The sequence below is a fragment of the Phalangium opilio genome, unplaced genomic scaffold (genome assembly GCF_054372755.1).
Source record: "Phalangium opilio isolate 3A_F unplaced genomic scaffold, DU_Popi_V2 ptg000232l_1, whole genome shotgun sequence".
NCBI classification, from domain to species: domain Eukaryota; kingdom Metazoa; phylum Arthropoda; class Arachnida; order Opiliones; family Phalangiidae; genus Phalangium; species Phalangium opilio.
The window spans coordinates 1112172-1125350 of NW_028324223.1; the positions used below are offsets into that span (position 1 = coordinate 1112172).

The following is a 13179-nucleotide window of genomic DNA, read 5'->3' on the forward strand; positions in this document are numbered from 1 at the left end:
GTGCACATAAAGATTCTTCAGACTTATGTGCACATAAAGATTCTTCAGACTTGTGTGCACATAAAGATTCTTCAGACTTGTGTGCACATATTGATTCTTCAGACTTGTGTGCAACTAAAGATTCTTCAGACTGTGTGCACATAATGATTCTTCAGACTTGTGTGCACATAAAGATTCTTCAGACTTGTGTGCACATAAAGATTCTTCAGACTAGTGTGCACATAAAGATTCTTCAAACTTGTGCAAATAAAGATTCTTCAAACTTGTGCAAATAAATATACCATAGACCCATGAACAAAAAATTCCATAGACCTGTGCACAGAAGATTCCATACTCCTATACTCAAAAGGATTCCATGCAGATTTGCACAAAAACATTCCGTAGACCTGTGTAAAACAATATTCCATAGGCCTGTGTAAAACAATATTCCAGAGGCCTGTGTAAAACAATATTCCATAGGCCTGTGTAAAACAATATTCCAGAGGCCTGTGTAAAACAATATTCCATAGGCCTGTGCACGAAATGATTGCATAGGCCTCTGCACAAAGAGATTTTATACTCCTTTGCACAAAAATATTCTGTAGGTCTGCGCTTAAACAGATTCCGTAGACTTGTACACAAACAGATGTTATAGTTTAGACTCGTGTAAAAATTTAATTACCTATAATTGGTAATTATCTTTAATTGCTTATTTTGTTTAATTATCTTTAATTGCATATTTTGTTTAATTCAGTTTAATCTGTACTTCGCAACTAAATTATTTGGACGCGCAAAAGTTATAATGACAATTAAGCTAGCTAATTGCCCTACCAATTTGATTATCCGAAGTAAAACGACGTAAGTCCTAGAATGACTTTCTTTATTACTTAACCCAAGCAAAAAAGTCTTAAGTTCCACAGTTTAAAGGTAAACCACGTAATTCGGAGCAGGTACTTAAAACTATTAAAAACAATACTTAAACTTTGTTTTTCTTAATGAAACAAAAATTGGCGCCCACTATAAAAATGGGGCTTTCATTTAAGACCGTTTTCAAATCTATCAAACGTATAGTTATTTTTGTAAGGGTAGTTACAAAATGGGTAAGTTTGGAAAATTTCCCATGTTATTTCTATGGAGATTCTCTAGTTTTTCGCCAAAATCTGTGATTAATTTTATGGAAATGAAAACCACCCTTAGCAACTTTATGCTTTATAAAATAAACTATTAGGTGGATCATCTTGAAATTTTTACCACATACTAAGGGCCCGGATTTTAGTTCAGTAGAAAAATTTCGAAACAATAAACTTAAAACGAAAAAAGTTAAAACCAATCCAAAAACCTTCCTTATACATTAAAGCCGTCATCAGGCCTTATCTAAGGGAGCTACCGCTCCCTTAGAATTACTCAGTTTTTTATTAACTAACGTTATCCGATATTAGCTTTGCAAAAGAGTTTCCGTGGTTTGTAATACAATGGAGTAACGTCTTTTTTACTCGCTCTATATTGACTATGAAATGCGTATATTGTTTCGACTTCATACGCAATCTTCATTACTCGTCCTATATTAACTTTGACTAGAAAGTTTTGATTGATAGAGGTTTTTCTTAAACAATTTCTTAAATTTATTTGATATTAATTATTATCTTCGTCAGATATTTGCTTTAGTTATACTTACATCGTTTTAAGAAACTTTATTCGTAATATCGTTTGAACTTAAACTATTATTTTGGCGTACTGCCTTTGCCAACGTTTTGGAAATCTAGGGTATATATAGCAATCGTCTCCCAGTAAATATTAAGAAAGTGCGCAATTGCGAAAACCTTCGGTGGTGATCCCACCTTAGGGAGGCTAGACGTTTCTCGTAACCCTAGCTGATCGCCGCGTAAATCTTAACCATAACAGCGATAATAGAGTAGAAGCCAGTGTTGCAGATTGGTGACTATGTGGTATAGATGAAAGACCAGTTGATGGTGATGTTAGAAGCCAATGTTGCAGGTTGGTGTCTATGTGGGATAGACGGAAGACTAGTGCATGGTGGTGTTAGAGGCCATCAAGTAGCGACAGTTTTCCGAATTTCTGTGAACTGCGAACGCAGTCCGGAAACTAACAATACATTTGCTCCGATTTCCCAACTGCGAACGCGGTGACAGACACACACACACACGTTGAGTGTAATACCTCTCCGTGACATACGTCACTCGGAGAGGTAAAAAGCCAAAAGTTAAGCTAGGGTCACACACCGCATCTCATAAGTTGCCCTCGTTCCTAAATAGGGTAATGGCAGATCCTCACCATTGACTGTATCAACATCAATAGAAAAATAACTACCAATGCCATTTTTTTACTCTCTCTTGAAAAGACATTCAATAGCAGTCAATTACTTTTAAATGTATTAAGCCCTATGGGGAAACAAACACGGGGTGTCACTAGTCTATAATGTGTGCAGAGGTTAAGCACGACCTTAGTAATTAAATTTTAATTACATTTTGCGCTTCGACAACATGGTCTCTTCGTGTACCTCAAACTTAAAATGCGATCAACTCGCGTTCAAATATTAAGTAACGATGATTCAGCTTGTCGTTTCAACTAAACTACATAAGCCAGGTAACGAATTCCAGGCACGGGGAAAAATTTCACAGCTAGATCTTTCTCCCTTCCCCCTAACGCGGTTGTCACTTGGACTTCGCCAAGCGTAATTTAAAATGCGATGACTCATCACAGAGAATATTAAAGCCAGGGAACCCGACTCTACTAGGAATACATAATGAACTACTTGGAATAATTGTGTTACATCCATTTTCACTTAACGTATCTTGGGAGGATTTTGTGGGAGAAGTTAGCTAGACTAACATCAAATAGCTTCGGTATCTGAGCACGAACTTCATCGGGTACTAACCATCTTCAAAAATTGATCTTTAAGGCACCAGCATTCATTGGCTCTACCAACTGCGCCACGTTATACGATGTTGAAACGTCTTAGAGCTAAATTAGTTGTGAATTTAAACAAACGAGCAAAAAAGTATTTTCCGCACCTACGTGGTTTCGAACCCGGGGCCTTCCGTGCGCGAAGCGGATGAGATAACCACTACACAACAAATACACATACAAATGGGCATCGTTTGACTAAATCGTATTGCAATTTAAAACTAACTATAAAAAAATAATTACGGTATCTGAGCACGAACTTCATCGGGTACTAACCATCTTCAAAAATTGATCTTTAAGGCACCGGCATTCAATGGCTCTACCAACTGCGCCGCGTTATACGATGTTGAAATCTCTTTGAGCTAAATTAGTTGTGAATTTAAACAAACGAGCATAAAAGTATTTTCCGCACCTATGTGGTTTCGAACCCGGGGTCTTCCGGGTGCGAAACGGATGAGATACCCACTACACACCAGATACATACTCAAATGGGCATCGTTTGACTAAATCTTATTTGAAATAAAAATTAACTATAAAAAAAGACCTTCGGTCTAGAAAGCATGAAAAAACTTCGGCGCACCTACGCGGTATCGAACCTGGGCCTCTCCGGATTTGAGGCGGATGAGACAACTACTACACCATTGACACGTATAGAAGTGCGGATCGTTTGACTAAATTTTATTTGAATTAAAAACTAACTCTAAGAAAAAGAACTGCGGTATCTGAGCACGGACCATTAGACACGACTTCATTGCGGTACTGACCACTTGAGGTACCGACCCCAAATGGGATACCGACCTCATCTCGAGGTACCGACCCCAAATGGGATACCGACCTCATCTCGAGGTACCGACCCCATATGGGACACCGACCTCATCTCGAGGTACCGACCCCAAACGGGATACCGACCTCATCTCGAGGTACCGACCCCATATGGGATACCGACCTCAACGGCACTGACCAACTTCGAAGATTGATCTTTTAGGCACTGGCATTCAACGGCGCTAGCAACTGCGCCACGATACACGATGTAGGATTCTCTTTGAGATAAATTAGTAGTGAATTTAAACTAACTAGCATAAAAGAATTTCTCCGCTCCCACATGCTCTCGGACCCGGGGCTTTCCAGGTGTGAAGCGGATGAGATAACCACTACACTAAGGATTCGTATGCACGTACGGATCGTTTGACTAAATCTTATTTGAAATAAATCCTAACTCTAAAAAAACAACTTCGGTATCTGAGCACGAACTTCACTAGGCACTGAACATCTTTGAAGATTGTTTTTTTAGCCACCGGCATTCAATGGCGCTACCAACTGCGCTACGATACACAATATTGAAGCCTCTTTGAGCTAAATTAGTTGTGAATTTAAACTAACGAGCGTAAAAGAAACTTCACGCACCCACGTGGTCTCGAACCCGGGGCCATCGGTGTGTCAAGCGGATGAGATAACCACTACACAGCAGATACATACACAAGTGAGCATCGTTTGACTAAATCTCATTTGAATTAAAAACTAACCGTAAAAGAGAAACTTCGGTATCTGAGCACGAACCTCATTAGACACGACTTCACCGGGCACTGACCACTTCGAGTACTGATCCACTGTGGGATACTGACCACTTCGAGTACTGATCCACTGTGGGATACTGACCACTTCGAGCACTGATCCACTGTGGGATACTGACCACTTCGGGCATTGGCCACCTAACAAGATTGATCTTTTAGGTAATGGCTCAACGGCGCTACCAACTGCGCCACGATGTTTTAACCTCTTTGAGCTAAATTAGTAGCGAATTTAAACTAACTAGCATAAAAGAATTTCTCCGTACCCACGTGGTCTCGAACCCGGGGCCTTCCGAGAGCGAAGCGGATGAGATAACCACTACACAACAGATACACATGCACAGTATACATCGTTTGACTAAGTATTATTACAATTAAGAACTAACTGACGTATAAACGAATTTTACCCTGGCGAATTAATAATCTATCTCGCTGCACCTGTTGCACCTATAAGAACTCACTCTAGTCATAACATAGTACAACTACAACACTCTTTACAATCTACAAGTACAATCAAATTAATAGATATAAAATACACAGAAAAAAATTTCAATCAAGCACTTGAAAAGCTAATTCAAAAAATTTTATATATTGTGAGATTAAAATTTGCGGCCTTCACTTATATTTAATACAAATCATAATTACTTCCGAGCCAACCCTTTTAGTGTTTACAATGTCCGAGTAAATAAAGCTAGTAGACGCCAAAGTATTTTACATCAATGATTATCACTGAGTAACGTACCTTTGAGTGTATTGCATTTATTAATATGGATAAACATTGAATGGTATGTCTCCCTTGATTTGGTTAAGGAGGGCCCCTTCTAAAACGTGGTCGGGGTTCGGATTAGGGTCACGTTACTTTTAGAGGGTAATGGATGGTTCCCCGTTGTATATTATTACTTGTTGACTGGGCGAAGAGAGGCCGACAGACGTAACTATAAGGATATACCCACTAGTATTTGAGTAGCTTGGTTTTCCCTCAAAATTCTTATTAAATAAACCGAGGTTTGAGGTTTGAGGTTTTTGTCTTCAAACCAAGTCACTCAAATATTATACACATGTACAGTACTTTTGCCTAAATATTTTAGTCCCATAGTGAAAACATTAGGGAAACGTTCCAAGCCCGTCGCACACCTGTGCAAATACTTGTCAGTGTATGACACTACCTTTTCAAGTTCGTAATGCTACTGAGAGACTTACAGCAGCTCGAGATAACTAGTTCGAGAAGGAGAACGACGGAAGCGAATTAAATTGAAGTTCTAAGTACACTCGGTGGTGGTTAATTAATTTTGCAGCTAGGATCTATTCCATGATCTAGGTCCTATTTATTCCGCATTACTAAGCCACCTTTGACAGCAGCGCCTCACTCACTAGGCCCCTCCCTCGCTTTACCTCCTCGAATCTATGACCTACCTCACTCACTCAAAAATTACAAGCCTTTCAGTTTCTAAGTTACCAGAAATTAATTAAACAAACTTATGGAAGGAACATATCTTATGATGCGACAGACTTCGTTACTTGAACAGAAAATAATCAATATTTATATGGAATAATAACAAGGGGCCCACCCTAAAGCATTTGGGTTGGGGGGGGGCCCGCCTGCAGCAGGAGGTATCCCAGTAATTCTTTCTCCCTCAACCGAAAATGGATCATGCTACAGTATTTTCAATACACCCCCGTTCTATCCATGTCTTCTTAGACGCTGAATTTTACGACGACATATGTTGATGTCTTGCATTACTAATAGTAAATTGCACCGATTCTAAGAAATACACGTAGAGAAAATTGTCTATTTTGTTTTTGCTCTATATGTTACAAATTACCAATTTCATTAATTAATGTATTTTAATTAACTATGACCCTTGATCCCGAAGGAATGCCTTGAACTTAGCGAAGACCCAGGATGTACTGCTCTACCGGGTTAACAAAATTTGGGAATATCTTAACATTGAATTATAATTAATTATATTGATTAAACTTGTTAGGAATTTCGTTAAAAAAATTGAGGATATATATCGCGTGAAATTACCAGATTAAAAATTAAATAGTTTTAATTTAGCACGTGAAATGTAAAAAAAAAATGCAGAAAAAGTGGCACGTGAAATACAAAGTTTTATTTATTTATTTTTTTTTAATCTTGTTGGCTTTAATTATTACTCTAGATTGAGTAATATTTCAAATTATTTCAAGGTCAGTTAAAAATGGTAATTTTCTGAATAGTACTATGCAACGATGTTATGTTAACTACTAACAGTAATAGTGTAGGATTATAACCAGGGTGTGTGTCTCTATTTTTCTTTATTGTCAAACTTAACAAAAGAAAGCCGTGGGTGTTGTCTAACAGTGATTGAAGGTTCCCATATTTTTGAGAAGGGACATTGTTTTCTTAAAACGATTTATGGTTAGTTTAGGTTAGGTATGATGAAAAATAATCACTCTAGCTAGCTTTCCCACAAAGAAAAATAAATCGAAATAAATTAATTAAAAGATATTAAAAACAAAATAAAAAAGTATTAAAAATAAAATAAAAAAGTATTAAAAATAAAATAAAAAAGTATTAAAAATAAAATAAAAAAATATTAAAAATTAAATAAAAAAGTATGAAAAATCAAATCGAATCAAATAAAAAAGTATTAAAAATTAAATAAAAAATATTAAAAATAAAATAAAAAATATTAAAAATAAAATAAAAAATATTAAAAATAAAATAAAAAATATTAAAAATAAAATAAAAAATATTAAAAATAAAATAAAAAATATTAAAAATAAAATAAAAAATATTAAAAATTAATTTAAAAATATTAAAAATTAAATTAAAAATATTAAAAATTAAATTAAAAAATATTAAAAATTAAATAAAAATATTAAAAATTAAATAAAAAATATTAAAAATTAAATAAAAAAATATTAAAAATTAAATAAAAAAAATATTAAATAAAAACTGTTACAAACAAGAAATAATAATTTTCAATTTAATATAGACAATATATCATGTAAGGGACGACTTTTCAATTTATAATAATATTACAACGTCGGTATTTTTTTTATGTCATAAAAATAAAAAAGATTTTGGTTTCTCTTTCACCAAGAAAATACGGTTACACCCTCTAGTTAATTATTCCCCAGGGAAGCTATATAGCTATTTTAAAAAATAAGTCATTTTAAAAAACGTAGGAAGATGAAAACAAGAGCCGCATTGCGTCAGATGCCATAAAAAAAATAAACCGGACAACAACACCTGTGCTATAAGAAACGATATTGACCAATAAAAACAAAAGATAACGGAAATCGAAATAATTTTGACGAAAACTATAACAGTACCATTTTCCAAAAAGAAAATAAAAGGTCAAAAGTCAAATATAGCGCCTACACTTACAGTTACTTAACAATATGACGTGAAATGATGTTTCAAAAGTTTAAAAAGTGTTTTAAAAAGACCTTGAAAACGGGATGGGGGTGGGGGATTTAAAATTATTTAAATTAGTTATAATATCCCACGCAGTTACAGTTTGTTTAATTAAAATGACGGCGGTTTTGTTAAATTAATTAATTTTTAATTCGTAATGGTTTTAAAAATTAGCCTTTCAAAATAAAGCTCCGAAAAATGGCAGATAAAATCGTAACCATAAACAATTTTAAAAAGCGGCCGGCGCACGCGGACTTAATTCCAACTGTATTTAATTTATTTTTAATTGCAAAATTAATTAATCTTTCACCGCTCAAGGGTACCCCATTCATTGACACTCTCAGACAGAGGCAAAAGTAATTAAAAAGTCTAGGGTTGGTACCGGTAATTGGGAACGATTCTAAATGGGAACACTTTTTCTTTAAAATTTTGTAACTAATTTTTGGGCAGCTCAAATTCATTTTTAAAGGGCTCAATTTGTAGATTGAATATCGAGGATTACGATAAAAATGGTTAGAATATTGTAGGAATACGTGGATGAAAGATACGGACCAATATACGCACCAACTCGGACTGATCAACTTAAGTTGATGCCAATTTTAGGTGTTGCTTAATACAATACCATCGGGGAATAAGCTCTAGGAAGAGTTAAAATAATCCCACGATAACAAACCTTTAATCGTTAGATAGATCACGTTTTTCGCTATAAAATTGATATTAAAATCTCTCGTTTCGGTTCGGAATTCGATTCAAAACTAGAGTTGGAATAAACCAAGTAAAAATTGCAAATGTGAACACGACGTTTCAAGGTTAATTCGAATCCTTTTTAAGCTATTTTACTAAAAGATTAAACGTAACAGTGGTGTAAACAAGCTACTTTCGGATAATAATTAACTTTAAAATACATCATTGACCCAATAAAAGACTCAAATTTCGCGCCTTTAGTAAAGTTATCAATTTAGCCGTAAGAGGGCCGTAGCTACCACTACTGATTGGGCGCGAAAGCGGGATCGCGAGTCAGCTGTTATGCTAGGGGCTGAATAAAATGTGACTTCTCAACAAATTATGGAGCATTTTGACTCAGGTATTGTTTTTAACTATATTATCCTATTATCACTTATCAAATCTGCGTAAACTTTAATCCGGGTGCATGAATTTAGGCCCTACGTAATGGTAGCTTTTTAACTAGGGCCTTTTTAATTCCTCCCATTCGATTAGCATTAGTGTTCCCATTTGGGTCCCGCGTTCACTATTTAGGGTCAGGGTGTTTACATTTACCAGCGACTGTTCACATTTGGGTTCCTCTAAGGGGTTTTGGAAATAGGATATTGTGCAAAATTTAAAAGAGTTAAAAAGCTGAAATCATAGCGAATTATGTCTAAAGAATCAAATTTCATGTCCTGAAAGTTTCAGGTGTCTAACGTTAGCGCAACCGAAGTTATTCAAAGATTTGTAAAAAGTGTTCCCAATTACCAGTACCAACCCTAGGGGTCATTCGTTAAATTACTTTTATAGGGTATTGTCCTGGTCCTCTTAGGCATGGTGCCTCGCACATGACACCACTTGAACCACGCGCATGCACCCAGTATAATCGGTATAGGATTTTAATTTTAACAATGTCCGTCCCCTCTAGGCGACTTTATCAACACGTGGTGGGGCATTATAAAACAAATGGCGGGAAATTAATATAGCTTACTTCCTGACAATGATTGTCCTCTCACTAATAGACTTTAATCGTTGTCACCTAAAACGGGCGGTAGGAGCAAGGAAGATGGAGATAGGGAAGTTTGGCCAGTATAGGAATCTCTCTCCACGAAATGTAGCAGGTCACATGACTTATATTCGGCGTTAGTTTGAACTGCGCAGTCTCGGTTGGAAACCAGTAGTGCCGCCTATCCTCAACACGATGCCCGAGAAAAGTGCGCACATGCACATCCAAGCCGAAAACGGGATTTTTGGGCGACCGGAGTTATAGCGTTACACCAGAAGTGGTATGATACTAGAAGTATTGAGCTAACCAAATTCTTCACTCGGCATCAGTGAAAAGACTTGATAAAACACAAACGGTTGGCCCTCTAGTGGCGGTTTCTGAAATTTCCCCTCCAAAACGTGAGACGCTCGCGGTGGTAGACGGCCGAACTAGATTCAAGGAGCCGGGTCCGTGTTTCGCCGCTTTAGGTTGAGGGGAAGGGGGTAAGAAATGTTTTTGGAACTCGACCAATTTTTTTCTCTCCGCGATGGAAGCGGCATAAAATCCTCAAATTTGTTCACTACTGCCAGGATCTACTATCAATGCTAGAGCCCTTCACTTCTAGTCTCATACCACTTCTGGTTACACGAAACTTCCCTATCTCCATCTTCCTTGGTAGGAGTAAGGAAGGGGGTGTTATTTAATATTTGATAGAAGCGTGGGAAAAATACCAAGTTTCGAAAAACGTTTGAAGATTTAATAAATGCATGTTTGTGTTGGCGGGAGAACGCTACACTGAGCCCACACTAACTAACTAGCTAGAAGCAACCACGGATTTTCTATTAAAAAAATTTCCTTGAACTTGCGTTGCGCAATAACTTTAGCGTAACGTAGGCTTTTTAAACCGCCCCCATTTCGAGACATCTTCAAAAAATAAATTATTATATCTCGAGCGCTTTATTGAAATTCAGCGTGTGAATTTCTATTTTTTTTTTGAATTAATAAAAATTCTTAGCACGTGGATTAAGAAGTCACGTGTTAACAAATTTCCCGCGTAAAAATATTTTAAAACGCTCGTGCTCGACTCGATTTTCATTTTAATTTTAGGCTGCACGTGGAAAATTATATAGGTTAAAAAGGTTGCCCTGACAGCGCGGATTAAGTCACTAAAGTCTAAACTATCCAATTTCATACTGGAAATATAAATAAATGTCAGTGTGGGGGGGGGGGCTTAAGTAATTACGTATTGTTTTTATTCTACATCACGTGATTTTTCAGGGGATCTGTAATTCTAGAAGATTGAGATTGAGAGGAAAATAATGATAGGGGATTTGATTCCAAGGTTAAATATTACGAAGAAAAAAAGAGACAAATTTAAATGAATAGCGAAATATTGTCGTAACGGATTATTAGAGTGTACCGTACCACCTTTCCTTCAGGGCTAGAGAAAATTTCACTACGCCTTAAAGGGGTAGTATAACGTCGTTTAAACCAGCCCTATCCTACCTGGCAATTTACAATGAATTGAAATCACTTCACTCTCCCTTTAAAACAGAAAAGATGAATAAAAAAATATTCGTTTGATGAAAATGTTTTTAGGAAGGTTCTTAATGAATGAATGAAGTCTATCTGTCGCCACTGTTAATTCGTTTTTAATTTTCGCCATCAAACACTAATCGTAATTAAAATTTTGCAGTAATAACTATGATTATATTTGGTTGTTATGTATGTTATTAAAAGTTGAATATATAGGAGATTTTTAAATCCCGGAGGTGTGCGAATCGAAATTATTAATTAACGTTACTCGGTTAATAAAGTAAGAGGTCCCAAGGTTAATTAATTAACTAATTTTAATTACGCCAATATTGAAATTAATATTTTAATTACGCGGTATTTTTTAAAGCTTTAACTTTGAATTTTAAAGTGTCTGTGAATTGTCATAAATCTCGAAATATTAAGGACAGTTTAAGAGTAAAAGTATACAGTATCAAATACACTTTAAATGAAAAACCAAAAAAAAAAGGCGCGTGAATTCTTTAAAACTTGAATTTAAAAGTGTCTGTGAATAGTTATAAATCGAGAAATATTAAGGAGAGTTTGAGGGTAAAAATATACAGTGTCAAATACACTTTAAATAAAAACTAAAAAAAGAAAAAACAATTCACGCGCGAGCCAGTTGGTGACCGAACGAGCGCGTGCAGGATGCCTCCGTTCAATCGATAGCTTCTTTCATTTAAGAAACCCGAATAGAGTAGAAGCCTACAACCCTATTCTAATTTCCCTATAAAGATAATACAGTCTTCATTCGGGTTAGCTAAGTGGACAAACGGGCCCGCTATAGAGAGAGAGAAAGAGATATATCTATCCCCTTTTCCGTTTCCATGGCAACGACAATCCCCCCTTTCTACTGTACCGGGAAGAAAGGTCCGCCAACGAGGAGTTCAGAGCAGAGAGTGTAAAGCCGGCAACTAAAGCGGGAGTCCCGTTTTTAAATAGCGCCGCCTACAATTATTATTATAGAATTAGGCTTAGGAATTTAGGCTTGACGTATGTACAAGTACGTCATCATCATCATCTTAATTACGGTTGGTTTAATTAGGATTAAAATAAGTAGAGATTTAAGAAGAGATTAGGTTTGTTTCGTGTAAATACGGATGAAGAGACGCGATAAGCTATGAGTGAATGGAATAACCATAAGTAAACACCGCGTCAACAGCCAGGGTTTTTATTGAACGCGTCAGTGTCACTGGGAACAATTTCTATAAAGGTAACTTTTAATATTAATATTATTTATATTTATATGAATTGGGTAATCACGATCAGATTACCTTATAGTGACTAATCCCTCCGTTTATTTCAATATAATATCGTGTTCTAGGGTTAGTCCCCCTATTATCGGACACATTTTAAAAAATTATGGTTAAATGTAAGGAAATCACAGAAAACCTTTGAAAAGTTTATGAAATATATATTTTGAACGTTTCTGCACCTAATGGTATAGAAATAATTCCAAAAGAACGATGTAATGTTGTCCCAATCATGGATTTTATTCGGCAAGTATCGTACCCTATTATCGGCTATTTGGATGTTGATTCGGACACCCATGTTCCATTTATCGGACGCCTATACATCCAACTCGGACACTGGGATCTCAGAATCGGACAGTGGGTCTTTGTAGCCCGGACACTGGGATCTCAGTATCGGACAGTGGGTCTTTGTAGCCCGGACACTGGGATCTCAGTATCGGACAGTGGGTCTTCGCTATCGGACACTGGGATCTCAGAATCGGACAGTGGGTCTTTGCTATCGGACACTGGGATCTCAGAATCGGACAGTGGGTCTTCGTTATCGGACATTTGGATCTCTGTATCGGACAATGGTTCCTCAATTGGAATACCAATTTTTTTTAACAATAAAAGACCCGTGAAAATTGTTACTTCTCTGACACTTCTGGATCCATTCTGAACATCACTAACCGCTTTAAGCATTAAATATTTACAATCCCTCTCTTATTGTAAGCCTACGTTAAATATTTGTCTTTAAAACGGTTTGAAAGCTGTCCGATAATAGGTTTTCTACATTAGATACGATTCGCGTTTTATTTTCATGTA

The 13179-nt window shown here is 36.2% G+C and overlaps 1 protein-coding gene across 2 annotated transcripts in view; it reads left to right on the forward strand.

Moving 5' to 3' along the window:
- LOC149612710 (GAS2-like protein pickled eggs) overlaps nucleotides 1-13179 on the forward strand; it is a 55307-nt gene that overhangs the window by 20293 nt on the left and 21835 nt on the right. Inside the window, exon 1 of one of the 2 annotated variants that reach the window (XM_089858187.1) lies at nucleotides 12062-12335. The exons of the other annotated variant lie outside the window; for it this stretch is intronic. The gene's annotated coding sequence lies outside the window, so the exon portion shown is untranslated. Of the gene's footprint in view, nucleotides 1-12061; nucleotides 12336-13179 lie in introns of those variants that run through there. 2 annotated transcript variants of the gene reach the window in all.